Below are 13,919 nucleotides of genomic sequence, written 5' to 3' on the forward strand. Positions count from 1 at the left end.
TATATATATATATATATAGTTTTATCTATTTTATATAATTTTTTTTCTCTCTAAATGATCGTTGTTTTTATAGCCCTGACGAAGACCTGAAAATCAGGTCGAAACGTTGGCCTAAAATAAATAAATATGGTTTTGTTTATTTATGTTGTTCTTTGCTGACCGCACCCCCGACAAACTTCTCCAATAATACGATTTTATAAAATTAAAAACAAAATAATGAGGTGTAGCTTAATAAGTGGAGATGGTCGGGAGGTGCGGTCATCAAAAAATAAAAACAGTTTAGCCAGAATCTCTGCCTAAAGCTCTCTGATCGAAACATCAGCACGAATAATTTTTTTTCTGCTGACCGCATCCCACGACCATCTTCTACACTTAAAAAATAAATACATATACTAGTGAAAATTTGTTTCAACCGTCGTCTAGAAAAATATATATATACGGTTGGGCAAGGAGATGATTTGATAAGAATCACGCTCGACCTCCAAATGTTTCCCCACTTCATGAGGCTGGGTGGACCGGTATGTCTTTCGAACCCACTGGGTTGACTCATGGTGACAGTAACAGAATAAATAATTATCTGTCATAGCCGTATTCGAACCTGGGGGCCTAAGAGTTAGTAGCACAGTGCCTTACCACTAAGCCATCCCTTATATATTTTAATAAGAGATATAATCTAGCATACGAATTAATTTGTAATTGAGTTACTACATATTATTAACGTACCTGAAATACATAATGCATACTTTATTATACAGTATAAATTTTTGTTAATCATCAATAATAAACAGTGGTAAATACTAAAAACATCTTTCCAAAATGAATGAGCTGCAAATTTAATTCCAGAATCGTGAGTTAGTAAATTTTTGTCACTAATAGTCACTAAAGTTGTGACTTTTGTCAGTAATAGAAGAGTGAAAAGTGCTGATGGGAATAAAAAATGTTGTTCGCGTCAAGTGAATTAAAGTTGTACTTGGTTGGCTGGGACCTGATTCAAATTTCCGTTAAGAGGGGTGTCCGTTCAGAGAAGTATTACTGTATTCTATTAAATGAAAAATCTTATTAAATAAGATTTACATCGATGAATGGCGATGGTTTCTATTCAAATGACGATAGTATTGTTTTTGAGCCCATAGAGTAATTTAAAATGCCCATAAAATTAATGTTAAATGCGAAAACCTATTGAATTTAATAGGGAATGAATCGTTAGATATAACTGCGTCAGTATTATTTTCATTGGATAATAACAATTTCCGAAACACTAAAAAGCATAATAACGATATTGATAGTGACAGTAAACATTTCGTGGTCGAATGCACCACTATTACACCTACTGATAAATTGAAACGTAAATTATATCCGACGAAAAGGCCTGAATGAGGTCTTTGCTTGCCTCATTGAGAAATTAAGGTACTAAAAATGTAATCATCCTTTTTCAGAATTTTATCAACACTTGATTTAAAAGTGATAAAAGGACATTTTTTGTAAAAATAAAAAAAAAATAACGATGTAAGTCTTTAACAACTGACAAAAATTAAAAAACTCCAAATATCAATTTTTTTTATATTAATGACAAAGATTTACTACGCTAGTATCAGAAAAATCAACAATATTGATTAAACAATTTTCTTTGCTGGAACTAGTTTAAAATTCTTTTTTATGATTGATTCATTGATATTAACAACTATATTAAGATATACACACCAAGCAAATGTGATGTGAGTTATACAATGACAGGATACAGACATGTGGAGAGTTTACCCATTGATAGAACTCCAATAACATTTCTAGAGTAGATCAAGAGGCTTAGGATAGGAGGATTATCAGGTAATAAAGGAGAAGCCAGATTAAAACAAGTGAGTATCTGTTTCTGGCAAAATCGGCAACATATGGAACATTGAGGCCTTGATGAATGATATGATTTGTGACAAAAGAATAAGTATTTAGGATTTTACGAAGGACTTGTAAGGAATGGATGGTTCGTAATTAACAGCAAGTTTAGAACGTTTGTCCAGAAAATATCGTAATACTCTGAACCGACAAGCAGTTTCCTATCTTTTCAGTCTACCATAAGGATTCCGAATTAGCCGTTTGTCCAGATGTCATTGGTAGCGGATCTGTTCGCGAATAAAAGGGATTTTATGAAAAGATACTGTAGGAAAGAAAGTCAAAGGTTTACGACGAACTGTAAAGGTTATTTGATGAGATTTATTAGAATTTAATCCACTAGTTTTTACACCATTCTTCAATGGTGGCAATATGGGATTGGAGAGTTTGAAATACAATGTAAGGGTCATTATTCACTGATAACAGACATTTGTCATCGACATACGTGGAGACGGTATTAAGATGGGTTGGGATGTCAGCTGAATAAACTATATAAAAGACAGGACCAAGGATACTACCCTGAGGTACACCAGCCGACTGAGGAATAAGCGCTGTTGTGATTTACTTCAAATAATCTGTCGGTAAGATAGGAACGGATAGAGAGAATGTATGTAGTGGATAGGAATTTACGGATCTTGTATAGCAGTCTCGAGTGCTAGACTCGAACAAAAGCCTGTTCTACATTCAAAGACTCGAGAGCAGTAAACTCCGAGACAACATCCATCACTCGATGACATTGCTGGATAGTGGATGTTCGGAATCTTAACTGGTGATGTAGAATTATGTGGTAGGAATGTAGGATGGGGTAAAGGCGTTCCAAGAAGAGTTTGTGTAGTATTTTGCCCATGATAGGTGAAATAGAGATAGGAATGCATAAGGATGGATATTCTGGAGGATTTTTAGGTTTGGGAATCATTTTAATTATGAATAATTTTCATTGGTCAAGAATATGCGAATCAGAATACAGTGTTATAGATGTAGGTAAGGAACAACACAACTTTTCGAGGAAGATATTTTGGAAAGTGGGATGTTAAATTAGGTTAGAAAATATTCTTCCACCACGTCAATTTTTATAGTATTTTTTTCATTTACATGATATAATAAATATTTTTACTAAGCCGTAAAAATGGTTAATAATTTTGTTTTTATAAGAGAGAGAGATTTTGGTACTTTATTAGCTAGTGTATTTGGCGTTGTTGCAAATGTTTTTTATTTTTTTATAGTCTCACAAGCACAGGTTATTTACATTTCAGCAATAAAATTCTTGAGATTTACATTATTCTGTGCAGTAACGAAAAAACAAACAACACTTATTGGCACTTACGTTATATAATGATCGACATTAACTACATTTAATCAAAGGCAAAAAATTTACCATAGGCTATGTGAGATTCATAAATTATTGAAATTTCTATTTTAAATTTTTCTTCATTTTGACATAAATTAAATTATATAATCCTTCACTAAATATTGCAAAACCCGATCTGCAAACAAACTACCATCTTTCATACAAATTTAGTGTTTTACATACATCCATTACTATGAATTTGTTTTCTCATCCATTCTTTAATTTTTAAAGCATAATTTCTGTCTAGCGGTTCATTAAATTTGGTTAATCTTAATTGTCAAATGTTAATTACAAAGAAAATTTTCAAATTGTCATCATCCGACCATGAAAGTATTACGTAATTTAGTGGAGGATGTTAATCAACCAAATACACAACACTGTCACAAGTAAACATGGTAAAAGAGGTATTTTTATGCTCACTGAATGAGTAGAATTATATAACACACAAATTTTGTTTTTTGTAAACAGCAAATATGAATTAACAAAAAAAGAAAGTACTTTTTTATTGTAAAAATGTTTTTTTATATATAATTTCATAAACATAAAATGCACAATAATTATTATATTTCTTTGGGATACATATATTTTTCCCTGCTACTTATTACGTAACAACTATCTTTTGCATTGCGGTAAAAAAAAATTAAATAAAAAAAAAAAAAATAAAAAACGCAAGCACGTTTTCAGTTTTAAATAACCTAACATCCTACAGAATACATTAAAGCTGTTATTTGATTTTTAATTGTCATTAATAGCATCGCTATGAAAAAGTGACATATCACTTTTTGTTTTCGTAGATAAAAGCGGTCAGTAGGTTGATAAATACTTTTTGTCAAAAGAATAAACCTTAAATTAAAAAACTATAAAGATATATAGTGCTAAAAAAAAAAAAAAAGAAGAGAAAAGTACAGGAATGTTAACATCAAATTTCAAAAAAAACTAAAGATAAATCGTAATATTTGTGTGTTTTATGTGTGATTGTTTTCATTACAGAATAATAATTATCAATTAAAGGAAGATAATCCGGATGCGAATAATAAAAAAATTATTACTATCATAATAATTTACATTATTGTAATAGTTTTATTACAGATAGAAAGTGATAGTACATAATCTAGTTATGTACTATTTTTTTATCAAACAATAAACAAAAAAGTGTTATTTTTTTTCATTTAATTAACGTTTATGGGTGGAATAACTAATGCAATATTTTCAAGAAATATCACTATATTTTATGAGAATACTTTTCTTTTTTTCTAGCACAAACAAAAAACGCAATTTGAAAGAAAAAAAAAATTTTGAAAGAAAAAAAATTTGAAACAATTCTTATCATAAGAGTTGTAAATACAAATGGAAATACATTGTTATGTCTTTAATTTAATTCAATTTTATTATAAAATAAAACCAGTTAATTATTTTTTTTTAAAAATTATATTAAAGGATTTATATAAATAAATAAATTTACTTCATGTTCTGTGAAAAAGTTGCGAGAAAGAACAGAAAGCTAATTGACAGGAGCGAAGATAAAGAAACATATGTTTATAACAATAGAGACTCTGCATATTAAATAATAAGAACCCATTTGAAATGTGTTGTGATTAATTTATGAAGTAATGTATTGAGTATCTGTGCATAACATCAGTTTTAAAAATAGAACGATAAGCTATACAAACGCCACACAGGAAAGAGATAAGGTGTACTAGTTGACAACAAACTATTTATCCTGTTATAACCTAAATAAATATTTCCAGACTTACATAAACCATAACGTAATATAAACCAACATTTCTGATAATAATAAATGATCAGTATTATGAAATTATCTATGTTGAATCCTTGAGTATCTATAAAAAAAAGCACATATGTATATTTCGTATTAATGTTATAAAAAAAATCATTAATCCAATAAACGATTCAATAAATACTTTTTAAAAAAATCAAATTATTTTATACAAAATCTGGTATTAGACCCTCTAGGAAGAGGTGCAAATAAAAAAATAAAATTAAATTAAATAATTATTTGACAATTTAGTCAACTTACAAATTAAATTAATTTAGCACAGTCTGATTCTTGCTTAAAATAAATTATCTTTATTCTTTATCCACTTACTAAATTTTCGTTTGAAAAGAGATTTAAAAAAAAAAAATCAAATGGTTAGCATTAAAGACGTGAGAGTGTTTTATAAACATTTAGAATTTTTTTATTTACATATTTTACTTTATTTTCTCTCAATATCTCATTGTCAATTATTTTATTGCAATTCTATTCTAACGAAACTTTATAAATATCAAGTTTGAAATCAGTACTTTTTTAAATTCTAAATTGTATCCCTATGATACGTAATAACCCTTGCGATATTATTAAATTCTATGCCATATAGGCTGATACCTGTCCTAGGTAGGTTACTTGTCAACAAAGGGACACTTCACCCTTTGTTAATGGGTACACGGGGAAGGGACCTTTCCGAGCAAATCTATCAAAACAGGTATCGCCAGCTGGGTTAGTTGGTAGACAGGTCATTATAGTTTGTAAACAATACCTGTACCAAACACTTGTAGTCCATTCTTCTAGGGCTTGGCTAATGATAGCCAATGGGAAATAAGATTCCGAAAAGGTAACGCCTCTACGAACGAGAGGAGGACAGGTCAGTAAAGAAGACGAGGACAGAAGTACGAAGGTAGACGGAAGAGAGATGCATTTCGACGAGACAAAGTCCTAAGAAGGGCGATCAGACTTGGAAAGCCATCCCTTATGCCAAGACGACACCCACGCCTAGAACATCACGACAAGCATCACCCAACTCAGCAGTTATTCACAGATAAGTATTAAATAAGTTATAATGTAATCGATATTTTATATCCAAAATATATATGATTCAGATTATAAATTGTATAATTTCATTTTATAAATCAAATGTAAATAAATACTTTGTTCCTTTAGGTAGTTTATACACTATTATATTACACAACCACCCCTTATTATATTATATAATTAATGGTAACAATATTTTATAAATATAAAGATATTCAATAATTGATAAACTGGTAAACACAAAAAGCCCTTGGATAGGAGTTCAATATTAATAATAGTTTTGGAGGAATCAATCACAATTAATTAATATAAATATATTTTTGGATAATTTCCTTCAGCGATTATCTTGGCATCCTGATGACAGATATAGATGTTACTACTTTATTATTTTATTATTTATTTATCAATTAATTGTATACCAGATAATTGTCACTCAATGTTAATTGTAATTATTCTCAGAGGACTAGACGCCAAAGAATAAAATTGCATTTCATTTCAACTTTGATGCAAGTTATGCTTAGCAAATGAATATAATCAGTTTTCATTTTTGCTTTAAATTGTGGACAGAGTTAACTAGTCACTACTAGTCAGAGTAGATTATTATGAAATTCTTTTTAATGTTAATGTTGTCCCTTTAGTTTAAATTAATTTGTGCAATTCCTAAAACCGATGAAGCAACCCCCTTCCGATGAAGGGGGTTGCAATGCTCTAAAGTTTCGTGAGTTTGAGTGTGGTCCACCAGTGGTTGCGAAAGCGCTAGGAGAGAAAGAGAAATATACTTTCCGATTGTAGAGTGTAAAGTTGAGTTGAAATATAATCACAAGTTATCAGGTATTTTCGTTTCCCCTCATATTATTCTCTGTAAAACATGTCTTAAAACTTATATTGTCTCATTTCTTTAGTTTGAATTATTAAGGGATGTGAGATCTTAAATTTTTTGTTATTATATATGTGATTAATGAGAAAATATCAGTTTTAAAACTTTATTCTTTTTCTTTTTCAGGAATTTAAATCCTTTTTATTACTTCGTTATGCATTATGTTATCCGAGCAACGGATTATTCTTTTAATCGTCCAAAACACCAAATAATTAACATGGCCAAAAAATTAATTAAAAAGTCATAAAATTAACAAACATTAAATATTTAAAAGAGATTAAAAATAACATATACTAAATGTTGTGAAAAATAATTTTAACCCATACAGCTACATTAATTAGCTTTAATGGTAAATGTATGAACGAGAAAAATAATGAAAACAAAAATAATGGAAAACAGAAAGATAAAGATGATAAAACTATATCTAAGAAAATAAGGAAAACTGGATAAATAACAGATTATTTTCAAGTTATGAACCAGGAAAAAATTAATAATAGTAATAACAATATATACAACTAAATTTTTAAGTGGAAAATTTTCAAAAATTAAAATACATCCCTCGGATGACAAATAAAAATAAAAAATGTTATGAACTAAAAAATCGAAAATTGAAAATCTAAATTTAAAATTTGGAGTGTATAATAATATGAAATTAGATAATTTTCTGTCAAATATAAACGAAAAAATACTGAAAATCATAAAAATATTAATGCAACAGCATTAGCAAAACGTAGCATAAAACATAACTATGAATTTAATTTTAAAATAGTAAAAATTTGAATTTCTGGCACCCGAAAGTGAGGTGAAAATACAAAATATCAAAAAATAAGCTGAAATCAGGTGCAAAATAACTTAGTTTGACGCTCATCATTTTTAAAATTATTTTCAAAAAAATAATTGTATTCATATCGAAAAAAAATATCTTAAAATTAATAATTTGAAAAACTTACCCCTCGTAAACGAACTGGCATATGGAAGTAGAATATTATACTTTCTCGACTAGACATCCGGTATCAAAGAGGACTGCAAAGAGTTTATTATAGGAGCCTATCTGAGCTTGGGACAAAAAACGACTGGTGATATGACGCTGGGAATTTTTGAATGAAGATAGTGACCAGTCTCGACTAACTTCTTAGATCATCCAATATCCCAAGATGTATTCATTAGTAATGTTGCATTCAAGAAATATTTGCATAAATAAATAAATATATATATACAAAAACTTGAGTGTATGACAGGCAGATGTTACAGTTCCGTTTACTTAAACAATTAACTCATTTTACATAAAAATTCATTTATCAAATGCTTCTCGATGCTCCAATATTATATTGAGTAATATAATAGTAATTAATAAATAGTATTATATGCATTCAAGGCGAAAACCCATTGAATTGTCTTGGATCATTTTTTATAAATAATAATATTTTTTATACTGGAAGATTATTGATTGACCGTGTGTAAAGATGAAAGGAATATGGTCCGTGTGCGGTCAAAAAAACTCAAATAGTAGAAATATACTATTTTAATGAGCTAACGTTTCGCCCCACGTTGCAGGGCTTCTTCAGGGCTAAAAAAGATACAAACACATAGTTACATAAGGAAAACAAAAACATAAGTGTAAAATAACAGGGGTATAAAATGTAAAAAAGTAAGATATATATATATATTACATTTTATACTCCTGTTATTTTACACTTATGTTTTTGTTTTCCTTATGTAACTAAGTGTTTGTATCTTTTTTAGCCCTGAAGAAGCCCTGCAACGTGGGGCGAAACGTTGGCTCATTAAAATAGTATATTTCTACTATTTGAGTTTTTTTGACCGCACCCGGACCATATTCCTTTCATAATATTTTTAATTTTAATTTTTTAGAAGTGAAACTATTTTCATTATGAAATATTACATTCTGTCTCAACTAAGGACATTAAGTAATAATTATAAAGAAATTCATTCATAACATATTCATAGACAATAAAAATAAAATTAAATAATAGAGAAATATAATATAAAATAAAGAGTGACACAGAGGAGAGGTAAGGCGCAATGCAACTTATTTCAAGGAACCGAGTCCGAATCAGGCAGAATTATTTATTCTGTTACTGTAGCAATGAGTCAACCCTGTTGTTCTGGATCCCTCACATCGTCGAATCTTCTTCATAGAAGTAGTCGCCTTTTTTGTACGAAATATTTTATTTTCATTTATAAAAATAATTATAATTCAAAACAAAAATGGAGCAGCATTATTAATAAAAAATAAATAAATAAACAGTATTATGTTCAACTTTGTAAGTATGCTTCCAGAAATAATAGTCAGCAAGTATTACAATTTCCATCTTTCCATTTTATTATTATTATCCGGGACATTTAATATGAATGAATACTTATGGCCGTTTGCAACATCACAGTTTAAGCTAAGTTTTATTATAATTTGGATGAAATTAATATTTATTGTAGCACAAGAAAAGTTAACCTTCAAATCTCACGATACACTTTAACGGCTAACGATACTCGGTTAAACTGAGATTAAGAGCAGATCTAAGTTTAAGTAGGTTAAAAAAAGAATTAGGTGCTCAGACAATCATGAACCTTTCCGTTTTCGACCGAATCATTTTTTGCAATGGTCGGATAAAGAATTTATTTAGCGATTTTAACACTCAAAAGTGGCTGTTGAATCTATTTTTAATTTAATTGGACCCGCAATGTCTAACATTAGTGATAAAAATTGCGGGGTTAGGCAGTTATTTCAGTTTTAGGTAGCTTGATAAGTTGGTAAAGAAAAATTTAGACCAGAAACAGGTCGCTAAGGTACCGGGGTTTTAAGAAACTCTTGGGCAAATCTAAGTTATACAATTCTTAGGTCTACTGGAGATTGGTGCAAACGGTAATTAGAACTATAATACCCATAGCCATTGATGGTGCCAGCTTGTAATAATATTCTACAATGAATAAAGTATCTCTTCCTTAAAAAACGAAATAGTCAGCAATAGTTAAGGGATATAATAAAATATAAAATAACATTAAGTTTCAGTTGCTACTTCCTCATAGAAATATCTCAAGTATTTATTGTAATGATCTGGAAACGAAAGAGAGGGATAGAGGGGGGGGAGAGAGAGAGAGAGAGAGAGAGAGAGAGAGAGAGAGAGAGAGAGAGAGAGAGAGAGAGAGAGAGAGAGAGAAAGAATAATAAAAAAGAGAGAGAGAGAGAGAGAGAGAGAGAGAGAGAGAGAGAGAGAGAGAGAGAGAGAATAATAACTTATAAAAATGACTTTAAAATGAGATAGTAGGAATGACAGAGGTAGCGGGGGATTGGGTCAGTACCCCCTTCGTTGGAATGCTCGAACGTGGAGCTTTTTTATTCCGGCTACCCGAGCGATCCTCGCCTCACCTGGCCAAACTCCTTTATACCTGCCATTTTCAATCAGCTCATTCATATTTAATTTTATTTCCATCAACTTGTTATAAACGCCGAGTCATTCATAAAACATTCAATGCAAGATTATATAGATATATTGCTATCATGAAGCAAACGGCATATAGTTTGAACAAAATGCTAACAATCGTAATAGCTTATTATCAAATCATATATCTCTTTTGATTATAAATCTAATCAATAAACAGATTTTTCTTATTTATGTTTTAGTACTATTTTAAGACGTGCTCGCATCAAAAGGGTAGAGTTTTCATTTAATCTTTTTTTTTCATACATTATTTTTGCGAACGAATATTGTTGTTTCAAAAAAACAGATTGGTTCAATCCAACTGTAATAAAACTTCTAATTTAATTTACTCAAATGAGAAATTCTTATGTATATTATTTATTTATATTATTGCACAATGCATTATATTTGAACATTAATTGATAATAAGTTTTAAAAATGTGTATTTGTTATTATTATCTGTTCTACGTGTGGGGAACCCGATCTGTTTCAGCAGCATTAGGTCTCTAATAAAAGAGGTATTTCTTCCACCTTGTTTCAATTAAAATAAACCATTCCGCAAATCATGTATAAGTAAACCACCGGTTTATAATTTTGATTACGAATTTACATAATATAAAATAAAGTAATATAAGAGTGGTAAAGGGCTAATTTCGATTTTCGCGAAAGTATATTGTATACATGGAAAATATAAGAGGCATAAACTGAATGACAGAACATTCTAAATAGGTATTATTTTATTTTAAAATAATTACATTACCTCTAAAAAATATCTAATACAAAGAATACATAATCTCCAGTAGGAAAATAAGTCCTTAAATTGAAGTTAAATGTTAAAATACATTCAGTAAATGTGATAACGTATGATTTTGAATACATAATAATATTTTGTCATTATTTTCTTTTCAGATGCCTAAGAGGATTAGCAGGGATAGTCAGTTAAAACAATTAAATTAAAAAAATCAAAACAATGATTGAAAAACTTTGATTAAACAATATAAAACTATAATACAATAATTTCTAACTCACATCATCAATGACTAAACCACCGATGTATCAATTTGATTACAAAATTACGTAATGCAAAATAAAATTACATGATAATAGTAAAAGGCTAATTTGTTATTTTAAAAAAGTATACTATATACATGGAAAGTATATAGGAGGCATAAATCGTATTTAATGATACATGCCTACATTTTAAATATCTATTCATTTTTTTATAATTTGTCAACAGTCAATAATTTATTGACTGAGATTGTTTCTTCGGTTTTTTTTAGGTTTATATAATTGGTAGGGTCCTATTAAAATTGAAAAATCGCAGTAACGACAATTTTTTTTTTCAAAAATATTCAATTAGTTGATAAATTCAGACAAATAAAAAATTAGAATTAAAAAAAAAAGAAATTTCTAGTTTACAGTGAACCGAATTTTCAAATATTCATTAGCCCTTTTAAATATAATATTAAAATTAAATTATTGTTATACATAAATTCTGTTGAAATACAAAATTAAAAAAAAAAAAAAAACAGAAACTGGAATGGAAAAACTTTAAGTAATTAAATTATTATGCGAAAAAAACATACATATGATCTTAAATATTTAATTTAATTAAACCAATAAATTAAGAAATGGAGATTAACACGGGAAATGTATTATTTTTTATCTAAAATTTAAATATACTATAATATCATATTTTCTCTAAATCTTGAGTTAATTTAAAAATGGCTCTTTCATGAGTCTTAGTTTTCATTTCGTTCATAATTTATATACAGAAAATGATCTTGCGAAAAAGAAATATGACACCTACATCATCATTGCTGCAATTAATTAAATGCCTCTTATTTTTTTACTTTGTTTTTTTTTAACTTGATGTTTGCCAGATACAGAGTAACTTAGAATTACTAATCAGATGTGGAGTAACTGCAATTGAGACCGCGGTTGCGAAAATTAACGCAAAGATTGCGATTGTAAACGGTATGATAATGTGTTGAATAAAACATTACTCATGGAAAAGAATTGCTTAAATTATACATAATAGTTAAAAATTAATCTGAACCCAAATTGTTTTCAATTGTAAACAAAACTAAATCGCTGTTATATGTTAATAAAAAAAAAACTGCATATCCAATTTTGTGTTTATAAAATCGCAAATACTATTATCAATTATAAATTTTATTTATTACAGACAATAACCGTTGATAATTTAAATTTTAAGGAAATAACAAATGGTTTCAAATTACTATATTCTTCTTTGTTTAATAGGGTCATCGATTTTATCTTTTAAAAAAATAAATAAGATTTTCAAGAAAAAACACACTTGTGGGCAATAAATAATAGTGCTAACTATGTTATGTTCAAATTGTATGTATATAAACTTTTAATCACAATTATACATATATGATTGAATTTACGAAGAGAATTTGAAAAATAAAAAATATATATTTTAATAGCATGGCTACATTTACAGGGATTACAGTTTTTTCTATATCATTTTTTAATTTCTTTTTATTTCATCAAATACGACAAATCAGCCTAACTTTCGAATATCTGTAACAAAAAAACAACAACATAAATATGACCTCAAGTGACAAGTTTCAAAGCTATATTTCATTTGCAGGCCCATGGAAAAAAAAATGGATATTCTCCTTACTGATTTTAATCAAACTTTTTTTATTTGTATATATAGTTTATTGTAAAAAAGTATATTGCATTTATTGTACACCGTCGATTAGTCATGGTCGTGCAATGAAATACAAGTAAATATAAGAATCAAAACAACTCGCCGATAAAAATGTAATACATTACAAGTAGTAGTACAAGTCATAGTAATAATCAATACAAGTCAATGTTTTGATCTCTACAAGTCATTGGTGAGTAAAGTAGTACAATACAAATCAGTGGTATAATCAATACAAATTATCGTTTAGCAACGTAATACAAGTAAGAGCAAACAAATGCAATAGAAGTCATTGTGATAATCAATATAAGTCAATGTTATAATCACTACAAGCAATCAGTGAGGAATGTAATACAATACAAATAGTACAAGAGCCGGAAAGAAAAAAAGGCAGTTATTTCATCCCAACTTTTTATTACTTTAGTCATAACTATGTATAATTACTAGTCAAAATCGACGAGTCTGCCAAGTATAAGCAGGGGGAATAAAAACGGAAGCTGTAAAACATCAAAACATTAAAAAAAAAAAAAAAAATTCATTCGGAGCTCTATATCTTTAAAATTACCAACAACACTAGAAAACCGAAGAGAACATTATTTAAAGTAAAGTAAATTTCCTGAAGTATTAGCCCTAATAGAGCTATTCACGTCCAATAGGTCTCGAGCTATAGCATTTTAAAAAGCAACATTTCATAAAAATGTACTGAAAGATTAGTTGTTAGTGAATTTATTTTGAAAAATCCATATCTCAGGAACTATGTGACATATAGGTGACTATTAAATTTCAAATTCCAGTGATGCGGCGAGAGGGATGCGCTGGGATCTCTTGAGCTCTGCTCTACCCCTCACACGTGGGGGATAGAGTGGGGTCGGGGATCCTCAGGT

At 28.8% G+C, this 13,919-nt stretch overlaps 1 protein-coding gene across 2 annotated transcripts in view; it reads right to left on the reverse strand.

Annotated features, from left to right (window-relative positions):
• The window catches only part of vri (vrille), a 254,374-nt gene that overhangs the window by 129,047 nt on the left and 111,408 nt on the right, over nucleotides 1-13,919 (reverse strand). Inside the window, exon 1 of one of the 2 annotated variants that reach the window (XM_014417867.3) lies at nucleotides 7,869-7,939. The exons of the other annotated variant lie outside the window; for it this stretch is intronic. The gene's annotated coding sequence lies outside the window, so the exon portion shown is untranslated. Of the gene's footprint in view, nucleotides 1-7,868; nucleotides 7,940-13,919 lie in introns of those variants that run through there. 2 annotated transcript variants of the gene reach the window in all.

The sequence above is a fragment of the Halyomorpha halys genome, unplaced genomic scaffold, assembly GCF_000696795.3.
Source record: "Halyomorpha halys isolate HHAL.00 unplaced genomic scaffold, Hhal_1.1 Scaffold170.1, whole genome shotgun sequence".
Classification (NCBI taxonomy): domain Eukaryota; kingdom Metazoa; phylum Arthropoda; class Insecta; order Hemiptera; family Pentatomidae; genus Halyomorpha; species Halyomorpha halys.